Source organism: Gadus morhua, chromosome 4 (genome assembly GCF_902167405.1).
Source record: "Gadus morhua chromosome 4, gadMor3.0, whole genome shotgun sequence".
Classification (NCBI taxonomy): Eukaryota; Metazoa; Chordata; class Actinopteri; order Gadiformes; family Gadidae; genus Gadus; species Gadus morhua.
Window position 1 is genome coordinate 4,552,095 of NC_044051.1, and position 15,153 is coordinate 4,567,247.

The 15,153-nt window shown below is 45.8% G+C and overlaps 1 protein-coding gene across 1 annotated transcript in view; it reads left to right on the plus strand.

Annotated features, from left to right (window-relative positions):
* The window catches only part of LOC115542675 (potassium voltage-gated channel subfamily A member 1), a 30,953-nt gene extending 16,088 nt beyond the window's left edge, over positions 1 to 14,865 (plus strand). The window contains exon 2 of the mRNA XM_030355038.1: positions 12,617 to 14,865. The gene's annotated coding sequence lies outside the window, so the exon portion shown is untranslated. The remainder of the gene's footprint in view (positions 1 to 12,616) is intronic.
* Positions 14,866 to 15,153: the final 288 nt, after the last annotated feature.

Consider the following 15,153-nt stretch of genomic DNA (forward strand, 5'->3'; position numbering starts at 1 on the left):
TGCTTATGAGCTCCACAGTGTAAACAACGGTTGAGCCGTGGCCTCTCACTAGCCTGGCTCCGCCCGTACTTCCGCTCAATTTTCATCTCCCTTCAGTACTACGTCTGGGTTTGCGGTATATTAGTGGGTTCTCTCCGTCCAAAATGTTGTGCATCCAAACAGACACCCGCCTTTAAGTGAGTTAACGTTGGTCAATTGAGTGGGTCCAGACTCTCTTGTGCAAATGAAATGAAGTACGAGAGTCTGGTAGGACCAGGCTAGCCTCTCACTGGCTGTTGATATGATATCCCTGACCCGTTCCTCATGAGGCTCCGCCGCGTCAATGACAGACGTGCCGCGGTCCTCCCACTGGCCGCTATCATACGTATGATTCCGTTGACGACGACCGATGAGACAGGCGGACGCTCTCATTGGCTGTAATCTAAGCGGACGCGGCGCATGAGCACGCTGCCACTCTGATTACCGCCGGGCCCCCGGGGACCCGTGGGGCCGGAGCCCCGCCGGAGTCCTGTGCCGCCGCTCTGAGACCCCGCTACACTGTCCCCTAGACCCGGCTCCAATGAGCTGATTGGTCCTATTGCTCCCCCAAGTGCTGATTGGTCCTGTCATTCCTCCTCCAAGTGCTGATTGGTCCTATAGCTCCTCCTCCAAGTGCTGATTGGTCCTGTCATTCCTCCTCCAAGTGCTGATTGGTCCTGTCATTCCTCCCCCAAGTGCTGATTGGTCCTGTCATTCCTCCCCCAAGTGCTGATTGGTCCTGTCATTCCTCCTCCAAGTGCTGATTGGTCCTGTCATTCCTCCCCCAATGAGCTGATTGGTCCTTTTGTTCCTCCCCATGTGCTGATTGGTCCTTATATTCCTACCCATGACCTGATTGGTCCTATTATTCCTCCCAAACAGCTGATCGGTCCCATTTTTCCTCCCGATGAGCTGATTGGTCCTATCATTTTTCAAATGTTATCCTTCAACAAGATCGAGGCCCGACCAATCAGAATGGAGAAACGGAACGTGAACTCACGATTCTGGGATGAACTCATGAGACTGGGATGGAGGAATAATAGGACCAATCAGCACATGGGGGAGGAATAATAGGACCAATCAGCACTCGGGGGAGGGAGTTTCAGTCCATGAAGAACAAGGATCACCGCAGTCTGCAGAATCAAAGGAAAAATGAACGAGGAAAGTGAAGCAATCTTCAGAGCAATCGACACGAAATAGATAAGAAACAGACAGAATGGTGAATTACAGATCTCTGCTCGGAAGGCTGTTCCTCAGAGGATACTAAAGTAGTAGAAGAAGATCCCTCTATGAAGGAGCCGACAAAGGGTTCCTGGATTTAAGGAATCCAAATAGAGAGCAAAGGACAAGGAGATACAAGAAGAGTATTGGTTACAGCATTGACCTGTGGGCCTCTTAGTTTTCAAAATGCAGGAGGATGATTTGGTAGGGGGTTGCATGTTAATGTGCAGGTAACATGCATAAAAACATCCATGCTCACATGCATATATAAACATGCTGCATAATGTGAATCTAAACATACTTGTAAACATGCATCTGAACGTCTATGTTAACGTGCATGTAAACGTGCATGTAAACATGCATTTAAACATGCATGTAAATGCCCCTTTAAATTTGAATGTAAACCTGCTTGTAAACGCGCATGTTAACGTGCAGGTCAATGTGAATGTAAACGTGCATTTTATTAACTGTGCATGTAGGCGTTCGTGTAGAAGTGCATGTTAACATGCACGTAAACATGCACGTCCTTAACCGTGCATGCAAACGTGCATGAAAACATGCATGTAAACATGCATGTCAACGTGAAGGTATGCACGCACGTCGTCAACTTTGCATGACCCCCGCTGAGTCTCCAGGTGAAGGATCGCCACGGCTCCCTGCCTTGTGATTGACTTTTCATTGAGGACTAATTCACGCTTGACTTCATTCAGAATTGCGATACACGTTTGAGCCTTCCCCTGAACGTTGGATCCCAGAGGGGCATGAGGTGTGTGTGTGTGTGTGTGTGTGTGTGTGTGTGTGTGTGTGTGTGTGTGTGTGTGTGTGTGTGTGTGTGTGTGTGTGTGTGTGTGTGTGTGTGTGTGTGTGTGTGTGTGTGTGTGTGTGTGTGAGGGTGGGGGAGATGACAGATAGACTAAGCCACCCTCCCCAGGCTAGTTTGTAGCCCATGAGTGAGGGGGGGGTGTATGGCAGGCAGGCTAGTGCTACGGAGTAAATGTTAATGTATTGTGAGCTTAGTTTAAACAGAGGACGCGCGTCACTCTGTGACACAGTACAGTGCTCTATCAGTGACAAACGTGTTGCCTAACATCCGTCGAAATATTGATTGAAACATCTGTCCGTCTGTTTGGTTGTTTATCTCTCTGTCGATCTTTCTATCTGTCTGTCAATCAATCTTTCTATCTATCAATCTCTGAGTCTGTCTCTCTGACTATCTGACTATCGATCAATATGTCTATCATCTAGCTATATCTATATAGATATTGATAAAGATATATATCTCTGTCTGTCTGTCTGTCTATCCAACTCTCTGTCTCTGCCTGCCTCACTGTCCCAAAGGCTGTGCATCATTGTTTTGTAACCAGGGTTACGCCGGACACTTGGCCTATTTTGTCAGGATGATATTAGGAGCGTTTCCCTCCGCGTGTCCTCGTGATTCCTGCACCTGGTCTCCCTGCTCTCGTATCTGACCCCGAACCAGACGGTGTAGGGGGGTCTAATTCAACCTAAGAGACGGAGAAAGAGTATTCAACCTCATACGGTCCTGGTTCTGCATCCTGTGCTACCGCACGTGAGGCCATGGCATCAACAGTCAATGCAGGGATTCAGTTGTGTTCCTATGGCGACGGTGTTTGAACTAGGCAACAGGGTTACACCGTGAAACATTGTGGTTGTTTTTTTTCCATTCGCAACGGTATTCCCCCCTTCCCCCACGTCTTAGTATTGACATGAATAATATTGCAATGTTATTTTATTAAACTATAAATAATAACATATAAGGCTAACACACGCCCTTCATTTAAACAGGCCCTCCTAACCTACCGTTTCAAAATTAATTTTGCCACCTTCCCTTCTCTCCCCCTTCCTCCTTTTTTTAAATGTTTTTTACTCATATACGTTCTTCAAAGCATCTGAGTATCTAGAAAAGCGCTATATAATTCTAATGTATTAATATTATGATGATGATTATTAGTATGATTATTAATTGTATTATTATTGTAACGGACTGTGGTATTGAGAGACCCCATACAGCTGTCAGCCCACCCAGTGTTTATACAGGACTTAGCAGCTAGGCTAGGCTAGGCTAGGCTAGGCTAGGCTAGGCTAGGCTAGGCTAGGCTAGGCTAGGCTAGGCTAGGCTAGGCTAGGCTAGGCTAGGCTAGGCTAGGCTAGGCTAGGCTAGGCTAGGCTAGGCTAGGCTAGGGGGTGCGCTCTTCCCTAGGGTTCAGGATCACAGGGGGTGCTGGGAAACTCTTAACAATAATTGAACAATCCTAATATAACGATGTATAACAGATGCATCACATCTGAATATCACATTTGCACAATCCTGACTATCCTGCAGTTGCCCCGCCCAGTTACTGTTCACCAAACCACCATCGTTACCTCATTTATATTCATGTTCGTTTCTGGCTCCCAACAATGTTTTGTTAAGATGCCCCGGAGTGGGAATACACAGTAAGAATACAGAAGCTCATTTTTGGAGCTTGAATTGAAGACTCCATCTATGAACTGTTCCTTATAAATGTAACGATGAACGGTGAGACAAGTCCTTTTGCTCAGATCATATCTATAAACCCTTCTTTATGAAGGACCACAGTGTAAATAACAGATGAGTCAAGGCCTCTTATTGGCAATTCAGATCATACCTAAGAACCGTTCCTTATGAAGGTCCACTGTATAAATGACAGATGAGAATAAGCTTCTTATTGGCTGTTAGATCATATCTTCCTTATGAAGATCCACTGTATAAATGACAGATGAGACAAAGATACTTATTGGCTGTTCAGATCATATCTTCCTTATGAAGATCCACTGTATAAATGACAGATGAGACAAAGCTTCTTATTGGCTATTCCGATCATATCTAAGACCCGTTCCTGATAAAGATCCTCTGTACAAATGACAGATCACAAATGAGACGAAGCCTCTTATTGGCTGCTGACATCATATCTATGAACGGTGAGTCAAGGCCTCTTATTGGTCGTTGATATCATATCTCCGTTCCTGATGGAGGCTACTGGGGTTGGGATTGAACCCTGGTCTGGTTGAAGGGTTAGGGCTAGGGTGCAGGCGAGTGCTGACGGGCTAGGCGGGGGGGGGGGGGGGGGGAATGAGTTTGCTGTTCACTGTATGTCATTATGCACAGACGAAGGGACGCGGGCGCGTCACGTTACGCTCACGGCTGCAACCATGTCAGACTCGCACGTTCGATTCCATGTGTCACATCAGCCGCGCATGACAACACTTATTTAATTACTCACTTATAATATTCGTTCTGTTGGTGTGTCCGCGTGTGTGAGTGTGAGGGTGTGTGTGTGTGTGTGTGTGAGAGAGAATGTGTGTGGGTGCGGGCACATCTGTGTGTTTGTGTGCGGGTGTATGAATGTGTGCGTGTGTGTGGGCGCACGCATCTGTGTGTGTGTGTGTGTGTGTGTGAAAGAGGGGCATGAATCTGTGTGTTTGTGCGTGTGTGTGTGTGTGTGCGCGCATCTCTGTGTGTGTGTTTGTGTGTGTGGGGGTATGTGTGTTTAACCCGGATATAAATAGACACAATGTGTGTGTGCATGGGTGAAGGCTCATGCTTGTGTTGGCAGCAGCAGTAGGAGGAGTAGACACCAGATGAGATACACTTCATGTGTATTTAAATGTCCAAAGACAGAAATACATTTTGTCTTCTTGGTATATGAGAGAGAGAGAGAGAGAGAGAGAGAGAGAGAGAGAGAGAGAGAGAGAGAGAGAGAGAGAGAGAGAGAGAGAGAGAGAGAGAGAGAGAGAGAGAGAGAGAGAGAGAGAGAGAGAGAGAGAGAGAGAGAGAGAGAGAGAGAGAGAGAGAGAGAGAGAGAGAGAGAGAGAGAGAGAGAGAGAGAGAGAGAGAGAGAGAGATTTGAATTTGTCATCAGAGCCGGCGGTGTTTCTCAATAGATTATGTATACAGATAGATAACAACAACAAGGCTGGCCCAGGCAGCGTGTGATTGGTCGTCAGAATAAACGCACAACAACAATAGTACAACTGCAGTGCACACAGAAAGCCTCACATATGATATATATACCATTTAGTGGAGGCTTTTCCAGAACGTCATACAATGCTGCGAGTGCATTCATGCGTGGCCTGGGTAGCCCCCGTGGGATTGGAACCACGCCGGTGGTGTTTATGTAATGCCTTGCTATGCTCGTGATGTAATGCGGCATGTAAATAGTTTTTTTGTGAACGGGGGGGCAGGCATCCATCGCGGGTCCATCGCGGCCTGGGCGACATTGGACTCCCCGGCGAAAGGTCCTCGGCTCGAACCCCGATGCGCTAACCCCCTACCTGTGTCTCAAGGATGAAACAATTCACTGGGCGTCGCCTCGGATCAGAGCGACTGCTGCATCAAACCCCAGACATAATTTGGTGGTAAGGGGGCTGAGAAGGTGGGAAGGGGGCTGAGCCTTTATAAGCGGCCTGTGGTTAAAACCGCTGGAAGCTAGCACAGTCTTATTGAGACATTAACAGGGAGGGGATTAGGGCCTCGGCTGAAAAGGCATGTGGCCCGGCCCACACTCTCTAAGGCTAAAGCAGGGGGGGGGTGGGTAGTGACAGAAGCCCTTGCTCCATCGTAGAATCTCCATCGCCTGAACCCCTAGCCAAATGCGGTTCATTCATCCACGAGGAAAAAGTTCCCATGATTCCCGGCACAAGGTGTATGATAAGGCTGGCGGTAAGCCTGGCAGAAGCCGAATTTGAGATTTGTTTCTGCTATGTGAGCCAGCGTACATTAAGAGTTGGGTTGAACCAACTGTTGTAGCTCTGACTGAGACTAGCGGTTAGCCTGATAAAAGCCCTGGTTTTGAAAATTGACTCTTTCTATGTTTTCAGTAAGCTACATTAAGAATGGTTTAAACAGCCCTCGATTCTCTTACTGAGACTTTATCGATAACCCTGGTAAAATCCCACGAGTTTGGAGTGTACTCTCGCTGTGTTGTTTGCTATCTATGTCAAGATTTATAGCCAACTGTTGGTTATTTCTTGTGCGTCAGCTGCGTCGGGCACATTAAGTGGGCAGCACCTTCCCGCCGGGCGAGACCGCGCTGTGTGAGCGCTAAGTGCCACTAGAGACGGTTTTGTGGATTTGTCTTTTAAGTACTTAACACAGAGTGCCACAGCAGTGGACCCACTTCACCCGTCAGGGAGATAAAAAATCAGCGCAGCCAATGGGACGTAAGAGATGGATGAGAAGTAGGGTTATCTCCAGAAATAGATTAAAGTGGTCAAAATCAGTTCCTCTTTCTAATTTCCCATCTGCGTTGCTTGAAGCTGTTACACCCGTTATGAATGGCGAACGGTTGGCCTACTACGAACATATATCATTGAGCAAAAAACTTGCAGAGCAGATATGTTGATATAATAAATCCTGGAACACTTTAGTAGGCTAACTATTATACGTGTGCTAGCTTAGCATTCTGTGGTTTTCTAAAATACACTATTGTAACTATAATGCTATGAGTGGCTTTCAGTTCAATATTAATCTACAAGAAATGCAACTACATCTTAATGAGGTTAAGAGATTTAATTGGGCTATCATAACTAGAATATCTTCATTTGTAGGCCCAGGCATGACCTGATTAACGTAATTATTTTCTATATTTAGACTTCTCCACAACTACATACCGTTTGTTCACATAACCAGGAGTGGTGGAGTCTTTTTACTGCGCGGTAGATTCTGGTGTTAGGAGAGCCATTACAAAGGGTAACACTTTATTACAGGGCAGACATTTTTACGTAACTCGGGGCAAGGTCAGACAGCTTACCGAAAAATCTCTGCTTTAAAGGCCGATACAAAAACGCGGGAGAACGGACACACACACATGTATTAATAAGGGCTTATTGATTTTTCTGCGAGGAAATACAACTTAATAGTCAGCAGACAAAAGCAATTAAAAAAAAGGCTGCAAATTCAAAAAATGTGTTTCTCTGTAAACTATTTTCTTTCTCATTCCTACTTAAAAAATATCGTGGGCAGTTGCTTAGATTTTAACTTGCATGTATTCAAGGCTATCTTCTAGGCTAAGCAATACAGACAAGAGCCATTCAAACGTCTTAACTCTGACAAGCGTTGGATCCTACACCATAAAGCTGTTTTATTTTTATAATCTGCTTTGCGTCATTAAATGGACATGTTCATGCTTAAATAGTCCAGGGAGTAGACAGCTTGCTTTGGTTAGGCACGTGAACGTGAAAGTCACGGTTTGGATTACAAAGAGTTAAGGTCACAGACCGCATTGTTGTTTTAAAAAAGAAAAGAAAAAAAAAAGGCTGAATAAATTCTGATCCACCCCCTCCACCGCCGGTCCACATCTGCCAGACAGAATAAGAGGGGACAACCTTTATTGCTTTCTAAAAATAAAAAAATATTTATAAATGCTGAAATAATAAATAAATAATAAATATATCAATAATAATGACATAATAATAAATGGACAGGCAAATCCTGTTACAGTGGAGTCGAGGCTCGTAAGCTTTATCGTGCGAAACCACCGTTTATACTGCGTTTTAACGGCCAAAGTGGAGCGGGAACAGAGGTAAACAAGGCCTGAGTCAGCGGCCATAGATAAAAAACAACGGGAAGATAAACTCCCACACAACGTAAGTGGAGCATTTCTGTGGGAAACGCTTTAGTGTCCTCTAGTGGTGGCAAAGGGGTATATATCATCCTTGAATATCCCGCGGATAAATTAAAGCAGAGTTTATTGCAATGGCAATCGTTTTGTCTGACAGATTCTAATAACATGTTGTAGAATCGGTTGTGCGATTGAGCGGGGATGTTCCGAGAAGATGGTCTCCGGCATAAAGAACCGGTCGCTAAAATTAAGCAGTCCGCTGAAATCCATATTGGATAACTTAATCTATAAACAGCATTTAAATCCTTCGTTTTAACAGAACAGACAGTAAGAGAGAGAGAGAGAGATAGAGAGAGGGAGAGCAAGAGAGAGATTGAGGGAGAGAGAAGGGATTTAAGCATGGAAAAATGCTCTAAATGCTTCTTATGATTTATATGATGTCATACATCAAATCGCAATCATGGAAAGAAAAAAACGACCAAATAAAACAACATTTTTTTTGAGGCCGTTGGACTAATAAATCAGATTGCGGGCGAATGATGACTCACTGTTAGCCGAACGCAGCGAGGCAACGCTAACTGATGGAAGACGGATGATGATGGTGGTGGTGGTGGTGGTGGTGGCTGACCCACAGAAGGTTCTGGTACATGAAGGGTACCCCCCCCCCCCCCCCCCCCCCCCCCCCCCCGTGTAAGCTCTACCCGATGTATCACTAAAACAAACACAAGGCCCCTCAAGGGGAACAGAGACAGGGGGCAGGAATAAGCAGTCACATTTCAGTTTAACTTGGATTATATATTCTTGTTTTTGCTTGTGTGCGTATGGATCCAAATGTTTGTGTATGTTTTTTTCTATTTTGTTTGTTTATGTATATACCTATAAGTTTGTTTGTGTGAGAACACACCGTTGGGAGTCAGTGTGTGTGTTTGTGTGTGTGTTAGTGTGTATTTGTGTGTGTGCTGTATGTGTCTGCGCAATGTTTGTGCTCAACGTGTGTTTGTGTATGTATTTGTGAACTGTGTGTATGTATGTGTGTTTGTATGTGTATTTGTGAACTGTGTGTGTGTGTGTATGTATGTGTGTTTGTATGTGTATTGTGAACTGTGTGTGTGTGTGTGTGTGTGTGTGTGTGTGTGTGTGTGTGTGTGTGTGTGTGTGTGCACTGTGTATGTATGTGTGTTTTGTGAATGTGTTTGTGAACTGTCTGTGAGTGTTTGAGTGCTGTGTATGTGTGTTTATCTGTGCGTGTGTGTGTTTGTGTACACTATGTGTGTGTGTGTGAATGGGAACTTTTGTACGTTGGCCTCCTTGCTCACTCAGTCTGTTCCAGCCCCCGGGGCAGGACTCATTCTTGCCTCTTCTCCTTCACAAAAAGCCTTCTAGAGTGGACAACAGATGCGTGGGTCGGTCCTCACTTTGTCGGCCAAGCAAAGAGTGTTTTTTGTTCGGTACACACAGTATGACGCCATCCCCGAGAGAAGACATCTTGACATAAAACCCAAACAAACGGAAACGGGAGGCAGAGTTTGAGCGTTTGCCCCTGTGCTAAAACTATTTTGAAATCGCCGTTGAAACGCTTGCTCAGCATCCCGTCCCGACCGTCTGACCATGCTCCCCCCCCCCCCGCGTCGCCCCGGGCAACGACCCAACCGGGCGGCGACCCAACCCCTGTCCGTCCGCCGCGGATTACAGCTTTGGGAGGTTCTGCTGACCTCGGCGCTGTTACGAAATATCCCAGCGCCGACACTGCGGTGACAGAACGAACGTGGCGTTGACCCCGGCGTGAACGGGAACAGCTGTCCAGATGGCAGCAGGGAATCCCCCCCGCCCCCACCCTGCCTGCACCCCCACCCAACCCCCCCTCCGCCTCTCAACCCACGTGCAGACAGAGCCTGACAGGGAGGCTGAGAGTCCCTTGCCTCTTTAACCGTTGGAGCGTAAACATCAAGGTGACTACAAACTAGAGATGTTCTGATACCCTTTTCTTTTTTTCCGTGCCGTTACCGATTACGATGCCTAAATCTGCGTGTCGGCCGATACCGAGTTCCGATCCGATACCAGTGCATTAAAAAAAAAACATGTATATTTTTTTGTAACAGCTGTATACTACAAACTTTTAAACTGCTATAGAGGGTCGAACACATCTTTGAGTGTCCGAAAAATACCACTCAAAAATATCGACACAACATTATCAAATCAATGGTATCGTCCGATTTCTGTTTGGGCACATCTGTATTTTCAAGTTCTCTGCGAGCATTGCACTTGTCCACACATACACACTCACTAACAACAAATGAAAGTACTGCGCAAAACGCAAAGAGGTTTCTGGTCCTTGTGTCGACCAAAACGAAAAACCATTGGCGTCCGGGAACCTCCGGAAGAGAGAGACAAGTCCCAAAGTGGGATCAGCAGCAGCTCCAGTAGACAAGACCTTCCGTCTCTCAGCCTCAGGGGCAGAGCTTCTCCATCATACCATCGTGTCTGCACCACACATTGGCCCAGGCACCGGCTCTTTATGTGAGCAAATAAAGGCAAGATGAGGAGAAGAACGGAACCACCCGACACAGGGCCACAGGGCAACGTCACCCGAGCGGCCATTACCGGGAAAGAGAGAGAGAGAGCAGGCCAAAGCCTGCTCTCTCTCTCTCTTTCCCGGTAATGGCCGCTCGTTGCCTTAAATAGGACTCGCCAGAGGTCGCGTGGCTAAAGCGTTGAGGGGAAAGGGTGACAGAGGGGTTGGTGTCGCTCTGCCTCGCCACGGCGATGGCTTGTTGGGTGGTGACAGGGTTGGAGGGTGGAATTAGACAACGTGTGCGGTCGGGGTCGAGGGTCATGGCTATATGGGCTGCACTTAAATACCCGACACCGCCATTAGGAATACTCGGACCGTGGCGTACTAGGACTGACTGACATCGCATTGTTAACTAGCGGTGCTAGTTTAGCTAGTTTAGTGCTATAGTTCTGAAATAAGATGTGTATGTTGTCAAGAGAAAATGAATTTTTAATTCAATATCAAAATCTTGAGAGACTGAAAATTGTATTGATGGATGCAACCTAACGATTATTAGTGAAATTGTTGTTTTTGGGCGAAAAAAATATGATTTCTCCCCACATCACCCCTAGTCCTACAGCATCCCCGGCCCCTTGTGGATAGGAAGGGGACCGCAGAGCAGTAGGGGGGGTCGGGGGGTGGTGGTGAGGGGGTTGGCTGGTGGGGGAGGGGGGGCGGGGGGTGGGGTAGGAGTTGGCGAGGGAGAGGAGAAACCCCTCTCTCTCCTGTCGTCTGCTGGACTTGGCCCCTGCGGGCGACTGCATATGCTGCCACTGGATTACACTGATCCACCGTAATGCCTAAGACCCTGCAATCATTCATAACTACAGGAGCCACCAGGCCTCCACCCCGGGGCCCCGTCCAGAACACCATCTGTCACCCGGCGCTGCTGCTGCTACGGGTGGGGGGGGGGTGGGGGGGATTAACTTCGAGGAAGATGGGGAAAGGTTGTGATGGCAGAGGTGTTGGAGTGATGTTGGTAGTGGCGGTGGTGGTGGCGGTGGTGGCAGAGATGGTGGTGGCGGTAGGGATGTTGATTGAGGTGGCTGTTGTGGTGGTTGTAGGGATGGTGGTGGTAGACGTTGTGGTGGATGTGTTGCTAGAGGTGGCAGTGGTGGTGGTGGTGGTGTTGGAGGACGGGGTGTTGGAGGTTGTGGTGCTGGTGGAAGTGGTCGAGTTGGTGGTAGGGGCGGTGGTGGATGTGGTGTTGGTGATGGTGGTGGTGGTTGTGTTGGCTTGGCTGTAGGCAGGGATCATGAGAGGAGAGGGTGGCTGAGGTGGGATGGTCTGGTCTGCGTACGCCTTCGAGGGAGGGTTTTTCTGAGCTTTACATGTTCTTCCTGTTTGGTGGAACGGCTCCGCCTCCTTGGGCTTCTGAGTGCTGTGATAGGCTGGGACAGAGGTTATAATGAACGGCGGTAGGAGGGGTCCCAGCGTCCTGTCTCTACGGACCGGGGCTTTGAGAGACGTACAGATGGAAGTTTTGCAGCCATCGGATGAGCCTTCAGTCAGACACGAGGAAGCCCGCGGCAGAGTCTTGTGTTGTCGTTGTATTTTGTTGGTTGTGTTTCAGTTAAATAATGTGGATTTCTGGAAACATTTGGCGTGCCCTCTGGCACACTTATTGTATGTTGTACGTCCTTGCACTTAATGCACGCACTTATTGTATGTTGTACGTCCTTGCACTAAAAAATTGTACACTTAGTGTAACATCTTATCCTAGCTATCTTTGTTGTATACGTGGAATGGGTTAACATAGTGATTGTTAGGGCTTGGCACTTGGTTTTATGAACATCTTTACTGTGCCGACAGATATATGTTGTTTCTCTTTCTTCTGGCAAATGTATTTATTGTAAGTTGCTTTGGATAAAAGCGTCTGCTTAATGCCCTAAATCTAAATCTAAATCTAAATTTGACTAAAGTCACTTGAGATTGATGAGGTCATGGGTAATGTTTATGTTCTAGGGCGGAGTCCTTCTCATGACTTTCAGAAGGAGTCTAGAAACTCCTTCTGAGAGTCTGGATGGGACATAATGTATGATGTGATTTGCGTTGATGAACTCAGGTCATGTGACCAACGTGACATGCATCACTTCCTGTGCTCATGATGAGTGCACTTTACCCACCTGTTCTGACCATCTGCAAACCTCCCCCCCCCCCCCCCCCCCCCATTCTGCTCTCTTCCTCCTTCTAACTCCTCCTCTTCCTCTTCTCTTTTTGACAGAGTTGACCCACCCCATCAACTCCTCCCCCGCTGGGCCACCAAGAGAAGCTCCCAGGAGGAGCCAGAGAGAGAGAGAGAGATCAGCCCACTGGATCCGGTCCTCGACCGCCCATAATAACTGCCACCCACTTCAGAAAGCTGTGCCTTCAACCACTCGTTGATATTCGACGCTTTTCTATTCATTCATTTATTGGTTCATTTATTTATTTTTGTTAATTTAATTTTTTATCATTTTTTTTATTATGGAGGCAGCAAGCCACATCATTGGCCACCCTCTGTTATTTGCGCACACAAACACACTCACACACTGTTTTCTTCTTTTCCAATCGAGGACATCTGCCCGATGCTTTGGGGACCATCGAACAAGTTGCTCTCTTGTTCCCGGGGTGGGGGGGTGGGGGGGCAGAAAAAGAAAAGAGAGAAATAAATATATCTAAAAATATATTAGAAAAGGACATGCAATTCTACCTTTTTACTTCTGTGTTTCTGTTTCTTCAACTCGTGTTAGTGCGTTGCTTTCTATCAGAGAGACCTCCTTGTGCAATATCAGTCAACATACTGTATGTGTGTGTCAAGTCGTCATGTGGAAAATGTAGATTTCAGATAGCTTTACTCGGTTACCGTTTATTTTTGTAACAATGTTCTCCTGATGTATATTTTTCTAACAACATTACATGAGCTCAGCAGGAACCAATAACTCAACGCGTCCAGGTTCAAGCCCCTAGCTTGGAGGGTATTGACCACCTCTCCTTGAAAAGAGACCTATTGACTTAAGAAGTCATTATTGACCTAGCATGTTCCTCAGCTAGGCTAACAGGACATTGCGTGTTCCTCAGTAAGGCTAACGGGACATAGCGTGTTCCTTGGCTCGGCTAACTGGCCATAGAATTTTCCTCAGCTAGGCTAACTGGCCATAGTGTGATCCTTTGCTAGGCTAACAGGACGTTGCGTGATCCTGAGCCTAGGCTAAACTGGACATAGTGTGTTCCTCGGCTAGGATAACGGTACTAAGTTAAGGGGACCTATCATGTTCCTCGACAAAGCTAACAGGACCTAGCATTTCCCTTGGCTATGGTGATCTAGCATGTTCCTTAGCTTACAGGACCTAGCATGTTCCTTAACTAACAGGACCTAGCATGTTCGCGGTTGAGCTAACAGGACCTAGCTGCTCTACCAGGGCTACAGCCATAGTCTTTCTTGGGTTTTGAAATACAACGGCTTTGAACAACACTGCATAACGAAGGAAACTTCCTTATCATCAAGTGTCCGTCACAGAGATTCAATGTTTTAGGTACCTCCTGTTGGTTAAACTAATACTAGTTTGAATATTTGCGATATTTTCACTAGCTTTGTCATCAGCGAAGGAAAGGTGAAATTGTGTTCTCAACCTTTGTGTGGCCTGTATCTTCTTGCCGTAGGTCAATTTTCTTTATTTTATTAATTTTCTCGAATTTTCCTGCATATCATCGAAATAAGTGGCATGAGTATGTTGGTGAGTGAGTGAATGGCTTTAACGCATTTCGGAAAAAAAGAGTCAAAGACTAATGTTTTAAACTGTGTTATTGTTTGGTTTTTTAAATCCACTTTCTGCAAATTGTGAAATGTTTGTTGTTGTTTATCCTCTGTAAGCTGCCATCATTGTACTGTGTAGATTGAAGTCGCCCAGCCTTTATCCCTACAACCTTTTAGTCCTAGACAACAAAAAAAATACATATATATTTTTATAATATTAGGTTAATCAGATGCAGTCTGGATGATCACCATTATAAAAGAATAAAAGTAGCTAAACTCATTCAAGTGCATCAGTTGTCTCCATCATGTTCTGCCACATAATCGAAACCAGCATATTTACTTTTGAACTGACTGCTGGAAAAAAAGAAAAAGGAAATTGTCAACTGAAATGCATGGTTTGATTGAATAGACCTAGTTGTATATATATAGTGTTGAATCTGAGCTGTTGTGTTCTGAGGTCATTAAGAGAGATTTTTTCCTGTGCAGAAGTGGGTGAGTGAGTGAATCATGACTGTACGCTGCCTCCATCCATCAAGTACCTTTATTTTTTGACATTGTATCCCAAAAACAATGCTGCCAAATGAAGCCAAATTTCTGATGTTCTCTGTGTGTAACTGACGTTTAACATGTTAAACCTCATCCTTGTAATGTTTGTGTTTTTAAACAGAGATCCTAATTGTTACATTGTTGATATATGCAGATCATACGGAGTAACAAAATAAACAAAATTAAATACATACATGTTTTTTTTGTTGTTGCTGTTTTGCTTCATACAGCTGCTTGTCAAAAGATGTCATTGCATTTCGCTGCCGCCATGAGGGCGACATCCACCATATTTCTCCTCAAATACACTGACTGTTGATGGACTGAAATTATTGTTCTTTCCCACGACCACCTGCATCAATTCAATTCAATTGTATTATTGCTTTCTCCTACAACCAGCCTTGTCCTTAATATGCACATTGATTTTGCAAAGCATGTACACACAATGTAGGATTTTTATTTGATTTAAATGGAGTTGTATA